This window comes from Carassius auratus, chromosome 27, assembly GCF_003368295.1.
Source record: "Carassius auratus strain Wakin chromosome 27, ASM336829v1, whole genome shotgun sequence".
Taxonomy (NCBI): Eukaryota; Metazoa; Chordata; class Actinopteri; order Cypriniformes; family Cyprinidae; genus Carassius; species Carassius auratus.
In genome coordinates, this window is record NC_039269.1 from 48,840 (window position 1) to 71,312 (window position 22,473).

Below are 22,473 nucleotides of genomic sequence, written 5' to 3' on the forward strand. Positions count from 1 at the left end.
TACCCCGTTAGACCACCGCTGTGACTAATATATGCGCAAAAAAAAAAAAAAATTAACCATGCGATTAATATAGGCGCCAATTCTATATATCTATCTAGGTTATTATAGTTATTATTATAGTTTGTTATTAAAAATAACAAAATAATTCATAATATTCATAAAAAAATGTGAATTTATATTAAGGCGTCATTTCTGATAAACTATTTAAATGACATCTGTTCAAAAAACGGAATCCTTTTATCTGACTGCATTCATGTTTACTATGTGACATCAACACAAATAATTATTCCTTCCCTCCATTCAACTATTTACTGGTATAGAATAAATTGTTTATTGAAAAGAAAACAGTGGACATCATCAAATACAGAGACTTTACAATACTGTATCTGATGCCAAATATCCAAGTATAGTGTTGGTCATAAGGCACAGGAAATATGTATATATATATATGTATATGTATATACACACACACACACACACAAACAAACACATCTATAAGGAAGCTCAGCACAGAGTTGCTCTGACTGCATACGTTTGCTTTTTCTGATAAGTATTAATCATAACAATAAGGATAATAAAATCTGTCATAATATTCACAATAATTTATACAGTGAAAACACATTCTTACTGACAGGAATAAAATTATAACAGTTAGAAGTTTGACCATCTGCATATCATGAGCTCAGCTCAGTGACACTGCAGCAGACTCAACCACAACCTTCACTTAACATCACACTACACACGAGACATTTTCTATAACTCTGAGATGCAGATGACTGAGGAAGCACAGCTGGGATGCAGTGGGTGAGAGGTGACCAGGTGTTTTAGAAGGAGTGAACATGTGACCGAGTGCTACAGAAAGGCCAAACAAGATACAGACATGTGGCAGAATTACATATCAAGGGTCATGTGACACTGTGGCTGGCTGCCCATGCATGTTTAAACACTGACAGTCAGTGCTGTTATGGTGGACGCTGAATCACAACAGAGAACACACAACACGTGTGTATGTATATATATATATACATACACACACACACACACACACACACACTTAGGTGCATATTTGGTTTAATCACACACTTTATAATAAACAGAGTACTTCTTTGGTAAATTTTTGTCTCCTAAAAGGAGCATCTGTAGGCATTAACAGAGATGATAATCTATAACACTTTCAAAGAGTTCAGTGCTTGTTTAACAAGAACTCTTAAGGTTAATATTTTTCAACAATACTATCATTTCTTTTTAAGATTTATTTGTATATATTTACAGTCTGAGCTTAATTTTATATATATATAAAACAGATGTTGTTAGAGTTTGCCACTCTTGGTTTAGATATCTAAATGTGTAAACAACTAATAAATCCAACAGATGCCACTGAACCGTATCCCTTTTTAACTTAAAAAAATCTCTAAACACTCATTCTCTCTTTCACTCTTGCTAAGTCAGTGCACGTAACATCGATAGCGTTTTTTTTCTTCTTCTTTCACACTGCAAATCTATTAAAAGTGATAAAATCTGAGGATCCAAAATGTACAAATTTTGCCCACGGCTAAAACACATGGCTTAAATATGGCTGAAGTTTGGAGTCTTGCGCAGGGGTTTGTAGCTTTTTTTTAATACAGTATGTGTAGGCAGAAAGAAGTTAGTTCCTTTGGTTAAGGGGATTGCCGCCTCAGCCCGTCCACTGAAAGCTCATACCTGCCAAACACACACAAACACAATCATATTCACATAAACATTTCAGATACCATGTTCACACACCTTTGGCGAAATATTAATTATTATTATTATTTTTTTTGCTTTGTTTTTTTTTTTACACCGTGCCATTTTATTAAATGTATATTTTATTAAATGTATATTTATACTTCGCATAAAGAAAATGTGGCTTATAACTCGCATAACAAACATTGTTTTTTACTTTAAATAAAATAAAATAATTATTATAATCATGTTTTTCTTCTCCAAAATGATGTATTGTACATCAGGTTAAACATAACCACTGTAAAGTATATTTTATGCATATATTACAGTAATGGGAATATTCAGTATAATCAATATCATTTTATTCATATTAAAAGGCTTAATCTTTGTAAATTATATAAAAAAAATATTTACCATTGCGTTGAGCTCTTTGATATATCCTCAAAGGTCAAGTCAACTAACACCTGGGAAAAACACACACATAATTTTATATATGAATAATTTTATATATGAATAATAAAAAACCCTAGAAAGTAATATTTTAGATTTACATATAATAATTTAAGATTTAGAACAATGATATCAAGGATGTTGTGAATGGCAAACAATGTTATTTATCTTATGAACAGGATTTTAGAAGTCATTTATGTTATAAATGTTGTGAGGACTGTTATTTCTAATGTTATTTATGATGTGAGGGATGTCACCTTTCCCAGCAGCCCTCTGTGTTTTGACAGAATTCCTCCTCCATTCTTCACAGCCACATCTAGAGTTCTTCTGTGCAACTCCACAAGTGACACGCTGAATTCAAACCTACACAAACACAAGACACACATCCCACAAACACTTTATTTAAAAACACAAATACAAGTATTTTTATTCAAGGTAAAATGAGAAGACTTAAAGAGACTGGAAGAGGAAAAAGAAACTGACGTTTGATCATAGACCGGATTAACTGTTTTCTTTATCGTGCTTGTTTTTCTGCGTCCAGAGCGTCGTTTATCAGGCAGCAAATACAAACGGACATATGGATCAGAACCATTTTCAGTACAAGAGATCAGATTCCTGCAAACACCAAAATATGAGGACTTTCATATTAAAAACATCACTTTCACAAACACTGAAATACTTAAGAAGAATCAAAAGTATTTACCTGCAGCCGTGCACCACGACGATTAGTTTGTTTCTTTGAGAACTGTGTCTGATGGTTAACTGAACTTCACCCAATGGAGCGAAACCAGGTGAGGCTCCACTGCAAAAGAGAAAAAAAATTATATATCTTTTTTTAACTGTTGTGGTGTTAGAATATAAACATGAACCAGACATTCAAAATATGTTTAAAATGTTCAAACATACTTCTGTTGTATTTGTTGTATTGTCTTCTGGAGCTCCTGGGTGGTGCTGGGGTTAGAGATGTCAGATGCTATGCTGGGGGTCGGCTCTTTGCTGTTTAGGTGTAGCTCAGAGCCAGAGATGGCCAGGTTAGACGTGCTCCGCCCCGAATTAGCCAGACGGGTAGGCGAGTCCTCAAATGGCCTGCTGTCTATTAGGGGCTCCACCCGCGGGGAGGGTTGGGTTCTGGGTGACGGGGTCGGCGGCTGGGTTTTGGGTACTGGGATGGGCTCTGAAACATTGGGCCGCTGAGGAGAGGCGTTGGGGATCTCGCTGGGGCGGCGGATCTGAACGGAGGACGGCTGACCTGATACTGCCAACTTATCCATAGAGAGAATCTAAAACACACATATAAATATGACTTTTTATGTTTATTTACAGCAAGACTTCCTGCTGAGACAGACCCTCTATAGGGCAAGGTTCAGTTGTTTCTTTGCCACTGGTGTTTAAACTGCTCACTGAGGCCATTAAAGACACTTTTTTCATTGAAGATTCTTTGAAAATATATATTTTGCTTGAGTGTGTGTTACCCTAAGTGCCATCTTCATCTTAATCGTGGAGCCGGGTCCCGAGTTCCTGAGTGGGAATCGCTGACTGACAGTCATCTGATCCTCCTGCAGCAGCTTTGACAGAAGAAAAGAAAACGTCCCTAGGGAACACTCGTGCTTCGCATCCTTTACCTGCACACACACAAAACATCAGACTGTGACTCGTATGAGACGCCACTGTGTTGTAAACACTGCATCGTCCAGACTATATATGCTTTACATGAATAGGGTACAACTGAGTCAATACAACTGTGTATTAATACCTTTATTTGTATGATTTAGTAATTCTCCAGAAATAAATAAATAATTACACTTAAAAAATACATGTAAAAACAAAAGGCAGGGCAACAAATCCAGTCTAAATACATCACTTAGAAGAGAATAGCTAGTACGATACCAAAGTTGGGGTTGTAATTATAGTAACACTTTCTTATAATATAAAGAACAGCATTTGCAAACCCTCCCAGTGTTCAAAACTTCCGCCTTTCAGAGACCAGCCCAAATTTGCAACCATTAAAGCCACAAAACCCCATGTTGCCTGCGAGTGCCTGTTTCTGCTTTACCTCCACTTCAAGTTCTTGACACTTTGGATTGTGGATCAGGAATGTGAAGGCCTCCTCCCAAAGCGGCTCGGTGGTTTTATATCTTGTCTGTAATGAGAAAAGAATGTAAAATATTTCACCATTATACATTTAGCAACACTGAATATACAGGATCTGAACTGGAATTATTTTACCATTTTAAAAATTCACAGTAAAGTCCGACATCACACAATTTTTCATTTTTTAATTTGCACCTTTAAGAATACCATGTTGTGCACATATACTTTTAAAGGCAGATTACTTTTGTACATCAGTGTGTTTACCTTGCTCTCAAAGGATTTGTGTCCCACGGTAAACTGGACGAATGGACTGGGCACACTGGTGACATTTTTACTAGACTACAGAGCATACAAACAGTTATTAACAATGCTTCCATATTAAAATAACAATATGCACAAATAACATTATCAACCTTAACCGCACTCTTACTAAAGCAAATAACAAAAGGATTTAAATCAAACAATAATAGCGTCATCTCAAACATGTAAGAACCTACAGTACATATTTGCACACTAAAGGCTTGAAACGATCCTTAGTAACCACATGATATTTACTCCTGTCTAAATCTGCAATGACTATGAACCACACGGCATGCTGTCCAGTACCACAGACAGTTACAGTACATTACAGTATGGAAAGCTGAGCAGACAACACTTTAAATAAATGTTTCATCTATGTGATTACCACATAAGAATAACCACCACATTTAAACATGTTTGCATGAGATTGCTTACCAACATTTTTTTGTTCAAAGTCCACAGGGGGATGTTTTCTATATAGCTTGTACACATACAAACATATGTCCTATTTACTTAGATGGGAAAAGTCCAAAATCTACAAGATTATGTTACATATGTATACATATGTTTACATTTTCAAATTAGCACTAATTTAATTCAATGCTACTGTAAATTCTGCTTCTTTAGTTCAAATCTCAATATATTAGGCTGATCCAGTTAATGCATTTTCCCATTTAATCACAGGGGCGATTTAAAATCAAGTAACAACATTTTTTACAGAAATAAATGATTACTATTAAAACTTGTCCAAATGATTGAGCCTGATAATAGACAGCATGCCATGAGTCCAGATGGGGTAAACATTAAAGTTTTCATTCACAGAAAGTTGAAAATAATTTTAAAATATTATATTTATTTCATCAAATTAAAATTGCAGTGGCCATTCCTCCTTATGAATGCCACACACTACATTACTATCAGGACATAAAAAATAAAAACTTGTTAGATTCAAGCAAGGTCTTACATGTTGCATTTATGTAGGATTTTGTGAATACTCTTGATTCATATATTGCTTGAATTTAAAGCAATCAATTCAGAATTGGCAAAATGGGATTTCCATAAGAGAAATAGTCTCTGTGGGATTCAGAGACTGAATTCAGTGTGTTTCAGACATTCAGATGCACACACAGGTCTGTATGCGGTTAATCAAAGCACACACGATACCTGCAGCAGAAGGATCTTAAATCGACATTAACAACTTGCCACATCTCTCTACATCATTATGTGTGTGCGGAAATTGTGAGAAAACTAGTTGTGTTACCTTTATGGCTTTATTGACTGTACCCTTCTTCAGACCTGCATTGTTGAATTCTAAAGGATTGCGCTTATTTCCCCAAGCAGAAAAGGATGAGACACACACGCCAACACACACACACACACACACACACACACACACACAAATACAGGCAGGATTATTAGAAGGATGGCATGCAGATTTAAATTCATAATTGCACAAACATCCTGGAGTACTCACTCAATCATACACAACAAAATTAATGATTACGGAATTAACGCATGGTTAATTGAGTGAAGATGAGAAAAGATGAAGCCTCATTGTATTTTATTCATATGATTGTTCAAATGATGAAAAAGCACTAGCAGGACGCATCAGCGTATTTTTATTCAGTTGCGTTTGCTTAGTCATGCCTGGAGAGTGGGCACATGAGGACACACAATTCAGGTGTCAAGGACAGTAATGAAGAAAGAAACATGAAAGAGAAATATGGACAAGGCAATCCAAAGAAAATCAGTCCAACCCACACTTCACTGCAAATCAACTCACAACAGGACACTACAAGACGCCTGAATTCACTGAACGCTTTCAGTGACTAATGAAAATGATTAAATGAGACATGGGCTGATACAGCAACAGTTATACAACAGTTACAGTCGGTCCAAATGTGCCGATATTTAATAATATAGCACGCTTTGGATCAGCATCCCATTTGTTTGCTGCTCAGACACACAGCAGTTGATTCTCTTTTTGTATGGAAAGTAAAAATCGACAAACTAGTTTCCCAACATTGTATGTATAAACTGTTGTATAAAAGGTTGCTTGTTCATAAAGTGAAGTGCAGAGTGAGACCTGTTTCATTCAACATGCTTCCAAAGTTGACACTCTACTGCACTACTTGCATGTCTATGTTACACCCCTCCAACACACACTACTGTTCAAAATTAAAAAAAAATTACATTTTTAAAACTAGTCTCATATATTCATCAACATTTAGTTGTTCAAAGTTACAGTAAAAACAGCAATATTGTGAATTCTAGTCTTCGGTGTCACATGATCCTTTAGAAATCATCCTAATATGCTGATTTGGTGCATATTAATGTTGAAACGGTTGTGCTACTTAATGTTTTTTTGGAAATGTCACACATTTTTCGAAGACTGATCTAGTGAACAGTTCGAACGCAACAAGGAATTAACGCTGAACTGCATTTATTTGAAATATAAATATTTTGTATCATTATAAAAGTCTTTCATGAAACTTCTGATGAATTTAATGAATCTTTGCTATATTCAAACCTACATCTAATAAATAAAAACTTTTGAAGAGTAGTGTATCACAATCCTTATCTTACACACAAATAATCAGCAAATCAAAAAAAAAAAAAAAAACTTGATCAGCAATATACCACATAACCTCATTTAGCGCTCCGAACAGGGCTGACAGCTGCATTATGTTGCTCTTTTTTTTTTCCTGAACCACCTCTGATGCTCTATATTCAAATGCCTTCTTTAAAGGAAAGAGTGCACATCTACAGTGACAAAACAACTGCACACACAAAAATGGCTGCATTAACACCACTAATACAGACTATTTATATCTATGCAAAATGCAGGCAGGGCCTCTGTAAACTCTAGCATGCTGACAGACCAAGCCACGGCATAAACAAATACAAACAAAACAGTCCTCCGAGTTTGAACAGCACTACAAGAACGATTTTACATGCAAAAGGGAAGTGGAGATGTAACTATGAAACACTTCTAAATGAAATTGCACCAAATGCAGGTCAAATCAAATGCAAGTAGACCAATCTAATAGGAATGCCAGCAGAGTGACTCACAAACATTGTCCTGTAGAGGGCAGAAGTGTTCTCACAGAACACCAGCCCGGCAGAGCGGCGCTCTCTCAGACACCCACTGCCCACCTGCCCCTCAAAAACACTCTTTATCCAGAGTAACAGGAAACCAGAGTGGGACAACAGAAAGAAACAGAGGATGAAAGGAGAAAAAGGCAAGGCAAGTGCAGTAGTAGAAGTGTTACCTGATGAAAGAGGAAAGGTGGAGCATAGGAAAATAAGGAAGAAAGAAGCTAGTGTGGGTCAGTGTGTGTGTGTGTGTGTGTGTGTGTTAATGCTCACTGGGAGATTTTTGGCTGAGTCCAGATGCACCAACAGTAATGCTGATGACAGTCCATCATTGGCCTGCCCTTTATCTGCTTTAATGCTGCTTAAAACCTGAAAACAACACATCAAACATTCATCACTCTGTTGTGTGTGATCCACATTGTGGAGATTTGTCTCTTTAAACAGACTAAATTATGTCTTAATGCAATAATTGTCACAAAATTATTTTGTATTAGTTTATAGAACTGGGAAATTTCAGAGTTTAAAAGCAGAAATGTGCAGTTCGTATTTTTGTTATAGTTCTACTATACATAAGTTTGGGATCAGTAAGATTTATTTTTATTTTTATTTTTTTAAAGAAATGTATATTTTTCTTTTAAATTAATCATAAGTGAGAGTTAAATACATTAATAATATAACAAAATATTTCTACTTTTTTCTACTTTTAAATCTAAGAGTATTGAAAAAAAAATCAGTTTCCACAAAAATAGTTTCTGTTTTCAACACTGATAATATCAATAAATGTTTCTTGAGCACCAAATTGGCATATCAGAATGATTTCAGAAGGATCATGTGACACTGAAGACTGGAGTAATAATGCTGAAAATTCTACTTTGCCGTCACATTAATAAATAACATTTTATTGCACAATAATTCTGTTTTTACTATATTACTGCTTTTACTGTATTTTTGATCAAATAAATAGAGCTTTAGTGAGCACAATAGACTTCTATTTTACTGACCCTAAACTTTTAAAGGGTAATGCACTGTACTATGGTTATTTGATCAGTAAAGTCTAAATCATTAACCTAAGTCATATCATATCACTTTGGTGTGTATAAGAGGTGTGTTACGTTACCTCATCGAGTTTATCCGGTGTAGGGAGAAGAGAAAGCCATTCAATCTTCAGGTGAAGCTTTCCTGTAGCAACATCATCAAGTACAAACCACTAAACTCACACACACACACACACACACAGGTGAAAAAGGGGGTGAATTTATTATCTGAAATAAAGCTGGACAGATGTAAGACCGAAATAAAACAAAAAGGTATTTTATTTTGTACCTCATCTACTTTCTGTTCCTTCTCTAGTTCATCTACGTTGATGGTAAGGCTAAAGAATACAGGAGGACAAAAATCAAATGAATACAATAAAAACACTTTTTATTGATCTTTTATGGTGGAACTCTGAAGTATTATTGCTTGTAATTATTTGATGATTGATTAGATCAATCACAGACACAGCCATTACCTTCCCAAATAATCATCCTTATCATGGTCCTCATCATAAAGCTCTATCTCCACATTCTGTCCTGGGTGATCGTACACAAATACCTAAAACACACATAAACACCTTGGATTGGTAAATAAAACATGCCAGAGAAAGACAGATTCAAATCGCAAATAAGTCCTTTACCTCGTAAACTTCGTTCCATTTAGGATTAACTGTCTCTTTGATGATTTTGGATCTGAAGAGCTGATTGCCCAACTTAATGACACCATACGGGTCTGACTTTCCTTTTATCAGGCCACCCAGAAACTTGTCCTTCCCTATAATGTCCTGTGCCTCCAGAAAGTGAATCCGCAGAATACTCTAAAACAAAAACACACATATGATATAAATATTCGGTTTATATACGTGTATGCATGTGAATATGAAGTGTTCAAGTATGTCACCTTTGGCATTGGGAAGCGGAGTCTAGAAATCTGTGCATCATCTACAAGTGGAATAGTGATTTTGTTTGGCAGCACGAGAAAACTGTATATGATATCCTGGATAACGCTGTCACACAGACCACTGTGAAAGACAAGAGGAAGAGAGATTAGTGATGATGTTAAATATTAAAACAAATCAGTCAAATGCACTAAATTCAGTCTTTCCAACCAGAAGCAATTTTTTTTCACAAAAAATATGTGATATTTTGAATGGAAAGACTATGCCTTCACAAGCTGTATAGACCACGTTTATTATACTTTCTGGGTAAATTGAGCTTGACAGCTGCAGTTGTAATCTGTTTGCCTTTCCACTGTGTAGAAAAAGGCAAAATGAATGTTCTGCTACATAATAACTTTGTACAAAATAGCTTGTACAATTTAGGTTAAATGCCAATTCTCTATTTATGTTGAGGTATGAAACAAACAATTTTCAATGCTTTTTTTCTGCTTTGACTAAACACACATCTCCCGGCTATTTTTTTGCTTAAACTATGTGAATTAAACATTTGGGATAGTTCTCAAGGTGGCCAGGACCCACTAGAGGGCCTCAGCAAACTTAAAAAAAACATAAAAGTTCATATTAATATTGTAATTGATATATTGAAATGTTTTAAATAAACTGAAATGCAATTTTTTAAAAAAAAATACAATCAACATAAACCAAAATAATATTTTTTGAAACACTTCCCCTTTTCTGCCCACAGTTCCTGAAATTTCTTAAACCACTAAATGCATTGTGGGTAATTATTTCATGTACACTCCCAGTTTCTGTGAACAAAAAGATGGAAAGCGAGTAGCTTTGTCTTAATTTCACCAAGATTATCAGAGAAAACAAATATTGGGAGGCCTTTGAATATTGTATTTAACTATATGGAGCTTTCGAATAAAAAGTGAAGAGAAGCACTGTGATAAGGGAAAGAATTAAAGCTCTATAATGGTTCCTTTATCCTCCACCAGCAGTTCTCCATTAGCACAGGATTCATTTAAGTACTGCAATTTATAGTTGTTTATAGTCCCTTCACCCACACTATGTCAGTCCCTCCAGGATTCCACAGAACTCTTTTCTGATTTTTGCGGCCTAAAATGACTGATTTTACTGCGCCTTTTCTTAAAATCTGCATTGATTTGTGGCATTTCTTATTGTTTTGCAGCGAAAATATACCACAGACAACATTCTTCAGTCACTGTTATGACTTTTCTGACTTCGAGAAACATTGTATGTCTCCAGACTAACGTTTGAGGAGACCAGCACTAGTGCCATTAAGTTCGACAGAAGGTGGCACCAGCACCTGACAGTAAAGCACTCACCCTAATCACACATTTATATCTCAGAGATGTTTATTTATGTCTGCATGCACATATGCAAGATGTATTTTTAAAAGTGCTTACTCATCTGCATTACGTTTCTAAGACATTTCCTGTCAGATGTCAAATAGACATTGAATAGAATGCATCTTAAACTGCTTCTGAGACATTTATCAGATTACACAGCAGATGATTCCCAGATCTTTAGCAGATGTCTTACAGATGTAATAAATACATTACATCTGATAAAATGTACTTTTATTACTTTCATTCATAATGTCTAAATACAAAAATATACATATTATGGAGTGGAAATGGCCTATAAGTACTTCTCTGCAACCATCTACTTGTGGTAGTTTAATATATCTTTTATTTTTTAATAATTGTTTGCTTTCCTAAATTATGAAACTTTTAGGACAAGATCTCCCCATGCCTAAACCACAACACCAGCTTCACCTATGACATGACTATAAAAGGAGAAAAAGAGAAAAGCATGAGAGAGAGAGAGAGAGAGAGAAACTGCTCTGGGGAAAAATTAAACTCTACATTTGGACACACACACACACACTGATGCTAGGGGATCACAGGCCGCACTTTAAGATAAAACACACCATTAAGACCCCATCATTTCCCCTCCATCACAAGTGGGTGTAAACGTGGATCGTCTGACAGGAAGAGCATGTATAATGTCTGTGTGAGAGACTTTTATCTGTGCCACCTCAAAATACAAAATAGTACATGTGACAGTATATGTGCATTTCAAAGGCTGCCTTATCCACTCTCCAGTTTCATGAAACTGGCATAATATGATTACATGATGTGTGATGGCTGACACGTGCATCACTCACTTTATTCCAGGGATGTCCAGCATATTTGTAAGACCTGTCCAGTTTATATCCAGAAACTAAGAGAGAGAAACAGAAACATTTAACAATGTTTAATACATAAAGGTAATATATATATATATATATATGTGTGCATGTGTGTGTGTGTGTGCATGTGTGTGTGTGTGTGTGTTTCCTGTAAAATACATCTTTATTTTTCACTGCAGCAACAAAGCTATTAATCAAATACAGCACAACAGTAACTGCCTATGTTTTCAGTTGGCTCTGGTTCTGGAAATATTTTTCCCTCCACATGAATTAAAAAAAAAAAAAAAGTTCAGTAAATTGTTTTAAGCCATGACCCAAACTAATAATCTCTGAGATGAATCACAAACTTATTTTTTTAAAGGTTTTTGAAAATAGAAAAAAAACAAAGGAACATAACTGTGTTCATATTTTATGAAGGATATAGAATGTTGTAAGCACTGCAAATGATGTTTTCTAATAAGAAAATGACAGATTAACCAAAAAGAATGATTTGTAGTCATTGGTTATAAGTATGATCAAATATATTAAATATTTACAGTTCAAAAGTTTAGTAGTAATAATACTGTAAAATAACATTACAATGTAAAACTAGTTTTCTATTTTAAGATATTTAAACATGTAATTTATTTCTGTGATGACCAAGCTGAATTTCCAGCACCATTACTTCAGTCTTCAGCGTCATGTGATCCTTCAGAAGTCATTCTGAATATATGCTACTCAAAAAATATTTCTACTTATTATCTTATTATGTTGAAAACTCTTGTGCTGCTTAATATTTAGATTGTCTAAATTAAGTAATGGCTGGTATATAGCAAAATGTATTTTAAATAATCAGACACAAACACAATGAAAGAATGTTCTTCAACATGTGACACAATTGTGTGTGTATATGTATTGGTTAACGTACAGGTTTCTTGAGGAAGAACACAGACAGTGCACCAATCAGTGGCATATCTCCTAGCAATGGCTCCATGATGACTCTCAACACACCATTAAGCTACAAATACAAACAACAAACAAATAAAAGGTAAGATTATAATATAAAACAGTGAGAAATGCTGGATTCAAACTGCAACGTGTCGAAGCATATGCAGTAACTATTAGTCAAATAATTCTGACTTGCATATAATGCACATACATAATATGTGAAGGAGACCTGAGTTTAAATCCTGCTTGGGTTATTTCCCAAAACCACTACCGCTCATAATGTTTCCTGTAACATCTCCACTATTCTCTTCATACAAAGCCAAAAAAGCTCATATAAATAATTAAAAACTTCTGCTTGCAGATATGAGAATGGACTAACATTACATCTAATGCTTAACTATAAACTAACAAAGCAAAGAAGCGCTGTCATACAGTTCAAACTCACATCAAAGCTCATGTGTGGTCGCTCTGACTGTTATCAGGGTAATGGGGGCATTCTCAAATGTAAACAACTTATGTAAGCAACACACAAACGGGCATCTGTCACACACTCTCTGAGTCTTACCTGTATGCTCTTGATTCCTGCACGGCAATAGTATTTCTTAATATCCACATCGATTTCAGTGTTTCCGACAAAGCTAGACAAAGTTACACACAAACAGAATTTCAATATCTCAAGTCCTGTAATGAGTCTCAGCGGTGAACGGTATCTGTGTGTACTTTACCTGATCTGTAGATCCATAATAATCTGTCGTTTATCTACATTCTCTGTATAAACTTTCACTCCATCCACCCTGAGGGGCTGCAGACAGATGGAAAATTATTATATTGTGTGTATAAGAGTATGTAAATGTGTGTGTTGGTTTACTAAGTTTTAATTTGAGGACAAATGTCTTGAGCTAAATGTGACTAAATGTGAGGTTGTCCTCAAAGGTAAAAATGATCTAGAATGTAATGTTTTGAGTAGCATTTTTATATGCCAAAGATTTACTTTTAGGGGTAGATTTAGTTATAAATTATAAATAGCTTTATATAATACAACTTAAGTCTTTGGTGTGTCCTCAAACAGATAAAGAATTAAGAAGTGCTAATATTTATTTAAAATAAATAAATGTTAATATAATATGATCAAATTCCACTTAATTATTTTGTATAGAATTAATAAATTATATTTATATTACTTATATGTATAATTTAAATGCTTCAATTATAATGATTTTACATGAATTCATAAAGTTGTCTTTTTGGGTTGGTTTAGGGATTGAGTTAGTTAGGTCTATGGTATGCTCTCATTTAGACAGCTATGTAAACATGTGCATGTGCATGTACCTTGTTCCCCATGTCTATCTTGGAGAAGGTGAAAGTACTAAGGTGTGCATTGGCTCCCTGTACTGCCGGTTCAATGGTCTCTCTGAAGATTTTATCTACAAACTGACAAATATATGGCCACATCTGATGTACAGTCTGTTTAAAAAAAAAAAAGAGGAAGAGAGAGAGAGTTAATACTCCTGAGAAGACATTTCTGGGTTAGCATAGATTCAGATCTATTTTTATCAAACCACACCACCACACACACACACACACACACACACACACACACACAAAAAACCACACACACCTTGTTGAGCCACTCCACTCTCTCCACATCTGGAAAATGAACCTGAAACACAAAACAATCTATATTTTATTTTAATGGATATTTTAAACACATTCATTAGTCACAGCACATCACCAGCTGAGAATTACAGCTCTCAAAATAATTCAACAAATCAGTATTTTACACTTCATCACAATGCCACGTTGATTCTTTAATTCCTTAATTCTTCAATGAAATGATGCATTGGTATAAACAGAAGAGTTCAATTTCCACTTCTCTAATTCTTATGAACTCATTTATTCTCATTACTCATCATATCCATTACTCATTATATGACCACATTATAATGACATAATGTGGCTGTTTAACTAGTTAATACGTTAGCTATCATTAACTAATAGAATCTTATTGTAAAGTGTTACCAATTTTATTGTTATGTTTTTATAACATGACGCAAATGATTTTCATCTTGTCCAGTTAGTGGTTTTTGAGCATCAGAGTTCTTTCACAGATGCTGACACAACAACATTAAACACACTAAACGGCTAGTGACACTAAACATACAAAACAACTAGTGCAGTCCAAGTCATCGGCCATCAGTAATAGGTTTGAATCCGTCATTGAATCAGTTGAAGTAATTCTTCACTGAACTAGTATTCAATATTTGAAAAAATATATAATTATATCATAAAAGGGGACTTCTGGTAATTACCTTTGTAACAGATTTTTTTATGAAGACTGATGAAGGATACAATGTTGGAGTTAAAAGTAGTATTCTGATTTTTGATTTCAATTTTCTTCCAAAAACCATAATATAGTATTAAAAGGTTTGAAGTAAAATGATTACTGGAGTATGTTTTACTATAAAACACCATTCAATTCTTTCTAAACATGTCAAAATTTTCAAGTTTAATTAATTGTGCAAAATGTGGTTTCTTTGGATCATCTAAGAAATCTACCTGGAAATTAAAAATTGAAAATGTGGCTTTTACACCAAATCTTTTCCAGTGTTTATGATAAATTACCTTACCGTATCTCACAATTAAGTTACAGTTAACCAATTAACAGGTTTTTACTTTAGTCCTGTTCCGTAAAAATTGCAAATGTTTTTTTGCAGTGTTGAAATGAGAAACTATTAATATTTTACTCATAATTAAAATCATATGGAAATGTATATATACACTAATTTATTTGTTTCTTTCTTAATGCCATGCCCTTTAGAAATTCAATGTGGAATTCAGGTAAAATTCTTATTCGAAATATAGTGTTCTAGTTTTCGCTGCATCATGCTGCTCGCTCACAGTGTAGACAATGTGTCTCTCTCTTCGGCTCTTCATCTTACTTTCCTCAACATGCAGTAGAGTAAACTCTGGTAAGAAGAGAGGACCTATATGGAAAGATGTGGCACAAAAGCATCTGACTGAGAGATATGCCAGAAAAACCAAATGGAAAATCCCTGACTTGTCCTTGGCTGCAATTCTTTCTCATATTTTCCTGAGGGAGAAAGCCAGCCTATGACTCAAAGCTGTGTTATTTCCTGATTATACGCGCAGAGAGCAGACTGCAGCTAAAGTTAGCCTGCTAATTCCCATGGCCTGTCAGAGAGCAGCCGACGCGGAGCTGATCCAATCTGATGGAACAAACTCTGCATCTCTACATGTATTATCTCTGCCACAAACACCCATATCTCTGGCCTTCAAAGAGCTTAGAAAGCATTGTTAGGGGTCAAAGTCTCATTCACAGACAGACGGTGAATATTTTTTTTCTGTTCTCCTGTATCTTTCTGCCTATTTCTATAACAATGCACACTAGATATTTGCATATTTCATCCATAAATACAGTAAAATGTAAATGTAAATGAGTCAGGAACTTCCATGCAGTATTTCCAGTTTCAATAGCACGGTTCTGACACAACACAGGCAGCTAGTCTGAGCCTGTAAAACTGATTCATGAGGACATGTTAACGCTCTAACCAAATGCAGTAATGTGTGTGTGATTTATCCACATGGGCGTGTACGTGTGCATCTGTGTAAGATCTGATCTGTTAAGCAATGTCATTTCCTAAGCAAGCAAACAACTTTGTAATATACAAAAAGAAACAAACACACAGGCATGCTCATTCTGAGAGGAACTGTAGCAACCAGGAAGGACTTCATATAGATTTGACCTCATCTAACCTCTAAATGAATAAACCAGAGGTGTAGATTGTATTGTGAACTCAATGAGGGACTGACTGCTTGAGCTACTTAATGATTTTGTGAGGTATCACATGCACGACTGGTGAACAGGTCAAAGGGCGTTTGCTGTATATATCAGAGAGCCAGCATGTCAGACAGTCAGGGTGTCAGACTCGAAGCAGGAAGCTGATTGGACGGTATTAGTTTTATTGAGGGGTGGAGCTGAGAGAGTACAAGACTGATGTACAAATAAACACAAAATCTCAAATATGAAATCCCGCTCTTAAAGTAGGGATACATTAATGTTCAAATTAAATAATTGAATTAAAATTACAACCAAAAAAAAAGGCTGAAATTAACATTTTATGAATAAAAAAATTATAAAAACGTGCAATAGAAAGAATCCCACTAGATATAAATGCTAGAGAAAATAGTTACATTTTAATGTAATAATTATTAGTGTTATTAAAGTGTATTATGAGTGTGCTGCATGACTACAAATGCAATCTAAATGTAAAAATAGATGGAAATGAGCATGCACAATTATAAATATCCAATCAGACCATACATATTTAAACAAATTTAAGTAATATTGGCTGACAACTAATAGTTTACTGATATAGAGAAAGATTAGTTTCAAGCAACATGAGTAAATGATGGCAGATTTGTAATTTCTGGGTGAGCTAAACCCAAGAAAAACAGCTCTATTGACTCCTTACTTAAACAATAAGAGTTTGTTTAAGTTGATGAATGGCGAAGCATCTCAGCTGAGAGAGAACAGACAGACTGACACCGACCCCCACCAGTTTACAGACAGTGATGACAGGATGACAAGATGAATGAGGCTGGCGATGGACAGATCTGCTGATATAACGGAGTTGTCGTTATTCCTTCAAAGACAAATGATGAGACCAGAGGAGATAGACAAACTGTCCTAAAGAACACAGTGTTTCCTGAAAGAACAGGAGAATGGCAACAATCTCTAGCCCTAATGAAAAAAACTACTGGAGCTGCCCAAAGCAATGAAAGAACTGGCCATATTCTCAGCACCTAATACAGAAGAAGAGGCAACAGAAGAACTAGCTAAACAAACACTCTCTTATGGCCGTTTTGACTTAGAACAGACAGTAAAGCATACATACTGTAATAAATCCATCAGACACACACACACACACACACACAAACAAACACACACAGTAAAGGCGTCTCTTGTATAAAAAAAACTGTTTTGCAACAGTCTGTTGGAGCCCTATTTTGTAATGTAGTTCGCTGCAGAAGTTCTGAGGTATTTATTTAGCAAATAAGAAGAATTTAAAGCTTAGAAATGTTATATTTTAAGTTAGTGTAATAATCTATATTGATTCCCAGAAGCAGCATTGCCAGTTGTTCCCCAAAGTAAACGCTTTTCTTATCTTAACTATAACTTCTAATGTTATTTTTGCAAACATATTCTTTTAACACAGACACACACAGGCTTATATATTATATTTTTTATTTAAGAAAAAACATTTATACTTGACCATTTGTCAGGATTTGGCAACACTGCTCAGAAGTGGTTGACCAGTTTAAGTTCAAATTCTTATTAATATTCAAAAAAAATTATTTTGCAAATGGATTCATTTACAAATTATTTTCATAAATATTACAGAAAATAAATGTAAATACAGAAATTGTTGTCCATGTGTTATTTAATTATTAAATATATTTTTATGTATATTTTATTATACATATCAGCCTTTTTTTTAATGCACATTTAAGCCCTGCTCCACCAAAAAACCTATATCTGTCGAGCACAATTCAGAAGTGAATGAGTTACACAAGAAAGGCTTGGAGAAAAAATGTATAAATAAAATAAACCTTGAATGTCCTGCTAATAAAACTCAAACTTCACTTGATTTCATTGCATGTTTGATAATGATTCACTTGTTAATTATTAACACATGCACAGCCACAGACACAACATGCAGGGCAGGAGCACTGCCTTTATAATATCTGCCCTCCAGGTAAAGTGTCACTGTATCTGCTCGTCCAAACTGTTGTTCAGAAACAGAACGTGGTGTGCCTCATCTCATTGACAGGTCACTATGGCAACATTTCCTCAAGCATGTGACTCACAGTGCTTTGGTGATGTGATGTCACAATAATAAAGTAATATGTAAATAATAAAGTCATAATGGCAGTTACTGTAGTAACACACCACACCCACTAAGGAGAGGTTCTGTTACCATATACAGCCCTCATCTGACACAAATAAACAATGTTTCACGAGGTCCTGTTACAAACACACACAGGCAGACCACTTCACTCAAACACATTAAAGGTGCAATAGGTGATTGTCTTCGGAAACATTTTTTGTAACACTGGTTGAAAGTCTCCTCACATCCTGATAGCAATCATTAAGTTAAGTGGTTTAAATTTATTTATCTGTATTTACAGTATATATTTCTGTGGAAGGCGTAGGACCAAGAAATGTACATCCAATCCGAGCGTTTTAAATACCTTTCCTACCTGCCTGTCAACATACATATCTGCATACCTCTTCCTTCCTGGTATTGTAGTACTTTTAAAGTTTTCTTGCTAGTTAATGACACATGATGTAGCCCAACGGTTCCTAATTCCAGTGCTCGTGCACATATTTTGCATGTCTCGCTTAGTTAACAGACCTGATTCAGATGACAAACCTGTTTTGTTCCTTCAAAATGTTCCTTCACTTCGGAACATGGACTGGAATTGGGAACCCCTGATGAAGCCTATTGTAGTAATCCTGTCTCTGGTATTCTGGTCTGTGAGTATAAATGTGTTCAGGGGCGTGGCTTTGGACGGCAATTGGAGGGAGAGTGGGATGTTTGCTTTCAGTGCTATCAGGCTACTGTTAGCATTTTCCAAGATCTCCTATTGCACCTTTAACAGATGATTATTAGTTAAGTATTTAATATGAGTGTGCAGTGAGTATTATCTTTGATTAACACATTTTCATGCATGTTCACATTTAAAGTTAACTTTATTTAAATCATGTAAAAAAATCATTTGTTACTTAAAAAAGCTTAAACTCATATTTTATTTTATTAAAGCAACATTTCTCATTTTAGTTTAGTTTAACAAAGTACAAAAATTTGAACTAAATAAAAACTTAAAACTTAAACTAAATAAATAAATGAAACATAACTAGGTAGACATATATATTTGTAAATGATACTAAAAAAAAAAAAAAAAAAAATTGATTTTAAATTAAAATTATACAAAACGAAAATAAACTAAAATAAAAAATCTTAAAAATATATTAGCATATCAATGATATTAAAATATTAAACTCACAATCAACCATGCAACCAATGCATGAATCATCAGACAATCAGTCATCCTGATTTCATGAATTACCTGTTCATGTTACTTAATATCAGCCTAAAACTGAAAGAAAGAGTTATTATGACATCCTGTCCTGGCCATGGCAAGAGATTTACAGCTAAAGGAGTGAACACTGGAGTTTTTGTGTCCCAGAATGCTGCTTTCAGCACACAGGCCTGCTAATATGCCAGAACTATGATCTCAGGTTAGACAGCAAACTCATTTGTTTAAAGTAACAGTACACCAAGTCTGTAGGCACAAACAAAAAAAAAAAAAAAAAAAAAAAAAAAAAAACCGTGTCAACCTTACTTGTCCTTGTTTGTACTTAGAGCTTTGAAGATTTGCCTCAAGGATTCAAATCATGAAAAATGACTCAATGCAGCCTCTGAATTAATATTTCACGTTCAGAATGTATTATTGTAGTCAGACCCACAATAGACGTCTCATCTAGTATTTAAATTAGTGGTTGATCAATGCACATTCTAAAAGCCTTAAAAGTCCACCTAGGCCTGAGGGCACAACATATATTTTATGAGCATTTCACGTGATCATAATCAATGTGCCTGACATAAAAAGCTTATAAATAGGAAAATGTTGTTCAAATACTTACTAAAGTTACTATTTAATTACACTTCATTACAAGATAAGTTTGTCTTGGACTCTATATTGGTGAATAGATGTATACTGAATATAAACATGAAAAATCTAATTTGGATATCACTTCATTATATTTCAGTCATTATAAATAAAAAATAATCATCGCTGGTCATAGTAAAAGTGTGTTTATATATAATAAATATATTATTTAGAATACAATTATTGATTTGTGGCTGAAAAGGGCTTCTTTTTTGTATCCCAAATATTTTGCCTAGTGAAAAGTTAAGTGATTTTTATTGTATTTTATTTATTTATTTTATTTATAAATGTCATTATGCAATGTTTTATTTTTCATATGACCAATAAATATTATTTTCATTTATAATATCCAATAAGTGATATCCACGCCATGGAAATTTAATATTATATTTTTTATTATTAGTAAGTGCACATTATAGAATATTTATGCATAGTAGAAAAGTGTGAATATGAAGGGAAATGGTTAATGCCATAATCTGTTTCTCTCACTAATGAAGACTTATCAAATAAAACATTTCAGAAGACCTTAAGGGTGATTGTGCTCTAGTTTAATGGGTGCAGTTTTGATACTTCAGATACAATTTCTGGTCTTGATTAAATTTGGTGACTTATTCAGGTATGTAAGCAATGTCAGTGAATACACAAACTTTTGACTACATCAGACACACGCAGAGCAATGACACACCGGTTGAATAGGGCTGTGTAAAATCTTTAGGTCAAGGCTGAGGTCAAAGTGCCCCAAGGTTGTGAAACATTAACAGACGGGAGTAACGCGATGTCCAGTGTGGAACTTCACCCAGGGCGGCAGCTCTGAGCTCCGACGCTCTGACGCACCGCTCGCTCCTCTTGCTCCAGAAACGCCAAGCGCCCGGTTCACCGGAGCGAAATCTGCTGCTCTGGTTCCGTCTGAGCCAGAAAAAGCGCGGCCAGGGCGATGAGGACCCAGCTAAAGCTGAACTCCAGATATCCCAGCACGTATATGGGGAAAATCAGCAGGAATGTCTTGGCGAACTTGATCCCCATCTGCGTTGGCGTTCTGTCACCGTGGACTGCGGCTCCTCGTCCGGGTAGCACCGACTCGGTGTTTGACATCGGTTGGGGCTTGGAGGAACAGAACCCGGTCCGTTGCAGACTGGCCGCCGGAACGGGTTTTGGTTCCACTCCGTTCACTGACGCACTCATTTCCAAAGTTAAACAAATCCAAAACAAAACAACAAAAGTATAAAGCTAAACAACTTAGAGAGCTTCTACAGGAACATCTCAAATGTTTACTGTCAGAATACAACGAGTCGCGTCGCTCGGTTCCGGGCTCTTTCCAGGAGCACAGAGGACTGGATCAGCGTTGCTCCCTAAACTTCTCCCCACCCACCCGACCTTGTCATGTATGGAGCGGCCGTCGGTCCGTGATTTTCCGCCCTTCCCAACGAATTTGTACTCGCTCGAGTCTTCCAGCTGCTGCCTGAACCACGTCTCGCTGTCCCAACCGTCACCGCGCGAGCTGAGAGCGGCACCACCTCTCGCGCTCACAACATCCTGCGAGAACACGAGCTCCTGAGTTTGACCAAACCCGCTGCTCAGAGCTACACTCACAGAAAACTCTCGATGGCAGAATGAGGGTGGCGCAATGAGCGCAGAGGCGTCAACAACCGCCATCTAGTGGACAAAATGTATAACACTGATTATCTCTATCTATCTATCTATCTATCTATCTATCTATCTATCTATCTATCTATCTATCTATATCTATCTATCTATCTATCTATCTATCTATCTATCTATCTATCTAATAAAATTACGCCCCTCCTAAATGTGATCTAACAAAGGTAAAGGGCAAATATCAACCATTAAGCGGTTTATATTGCTTGTAATTGGGATGGAGTAAATATCTGTAGAGTATTTTAACAATCTTTTAAACGGTGTTATTTTAAAACCCCAAAATGCAGCGGGTCCACCAGAATGAGAATGAACACCACACAAGGGTTAACATGTATAACTGACA

The 22,473-nt window shown here is 35.3% G+C and overlaps 1 pseudogene; it reads right to left on the reverse strand.

Annotated features, from left to right (window-relative positions):
• Window positions 1–299: 299 nt before the first annotated feature.
• LOC113044952 (extended synaptotagmin-2-like) lies at window positions 300–21,673 on the reverse strand (annotated as a pseudogene).
• Window positions 21,674–22,473: the final 800 nt, after the last annotated feature.